The sequence below is a fragment of the Panicum virgatum genome, chromosome 7N, assembly GCF_016808335.1.
Source record: "Panicum virgatum strain AP13 chromosome 7N, P.virgatum_v5, whole genome shotgun sequence".
NCBI classification, from domain to species: domain Eukaryota; kingdom Viridiplantae; phylum Streptophyta; class Magnoliopsida; order Poales; family Poaceae; genus Panicum; species Panicum virgatum.
In genome coordinates this window covers 17,700,988-17,702,463 of record NC_053151.1, presented here as the reverse complement: position 1 = coordinate 17,702,463, position 1,476 = coordinate 17,700,988, and the positions used below count along the sequence as shown (strand labels likewise).

The 1,476-nt window shown below is 55.4% G+C and overlaps 1 pseudogene; it reads right to left on the bottom strand.

Annotated features, from left to right (window-relative positions):
- Positions 1 to 295: 295 nt before the first annotated feature.
- LOC120684054 lies at positions 296 to 1,055 on the bottom strand (annotated as a pseudogene).
- Positions 1,056 to 1,476: the final 421 nt, after the last annotated feature.

Below are 1,476 nucleotides of genomic sequence, written 5' to 3'. Positions count from 1 at the left end.
TACAAGTTGCCTTCGTCGCGTCCACCCTTTGGGTGTGATGCGTCGGTTTTATAGCCAATCGGCGTTGCCTCGTGGGTAATGGTCTTATCGGCCAATTCCACCAAGGCTACCTCGCTTGTGCTATCGGTCCCGGATGACGCAAATGATATAGGACGAGGCTGCTTCGGCTTCTCGTTCCTCTCAAAGTTGGAGCCTTCAAATACACGACAGCCGGCCCGGTTGATGCCTAGTGCAGCAGTCGTTGCCGGCTTGTCGAGGAGGACGTGCTACCTGGTTGATCCTGCCAGTAGTCATATGTTTGTCTCAAAGATTAAGCCATGCATGTGCAAGTATGAACTAATTCGAACTGTGAAACTGCGAAGTCTCGACCGTTGATGGTGAACCTGACCCCGCCTTGCTTCCCACAAGGAACCCTGCACACGTACGTAGGTCCTCAACATATATCAGATGTGGAATCGGGTAGGGGTTTGTCGGCACTTAGATAGCTAGTAAATACCTTTGGTAGATCACGGGCACGATGCCACCGCGGTAGATGCCAATCTTGAGCCAGGCGGGCTCGGCCATGTCGAAGTGCTGGCGGGGCGGGTTACACCAGCCGCCGTTATCATTCGGCAGGGCGTAGTTGGGAGGGCACAGGTTGGTGGCGGTGATGGTCACCGATGTGCCACTTATGCAGAAGCCAGAACCGCGGGTCCGCCTGGTAGTCGCAGGTGATCCGGTAGCACTGCCCACGCGAGGCGCCATCGTTGAACAGCGCTGTGCTCAGCACCGCCGTGTTCGTGCCGTGGCCCGTGGAGTACAGGTTGCCGTACCCACAAGCGCCTCCTGCATCACCAGTTCGCTTATTTGTGCTACAAGCAAACGTTGAAAGAAATTTAGCAGTTAGCAGCTAAGCTTCTCTTACCCATCGTTCCTGAAGCGTCGCTACCGCCATAAAAAGTGGCGAACGCCTTGTTCAAGCCGGACGCCGAGAAGCACGCGGCTTCCTTCCAAAGGAGGCTTGTGGTCGCGAGCAACGTGATGAGAAGGCCACGCAATGATCTAGTTCCTTCCATGTCAGCGACGCTAGCTAATGGCCAAACGTCTGAGGAGGCATCGTCGTTTAAGTAGGGATGGGTTAATCAGGATGCTGGCGCTTCTGGATTGGATCAGAGAGTATGTAGGCATGCAGTCACCCGGCAGAGGCCGTGCGTGCATGTGGGCGCGCATGCAGGCCTGCAAGCAGCTATCCGGCAGCTGACACTGACACGAGCTAGCAATCAGTCGCTACATTATTGGTCTGGATCCGTCGGCCGCATGGGAGATTCGGGCTAAGCCTCGAGAGCCCATGTTCTCGTCAATAAACTGTTGGGGTGTCTCTGACGTGTGTCGGCTCCGGAAGCCAGATGTTCAAGCACCCATCTGTCGGCGCTATGCGCAGTGTAGATCTGGACCTGTGCATTTCCTTGCGCATCGTGAATTCGGTACTAGTTTTGT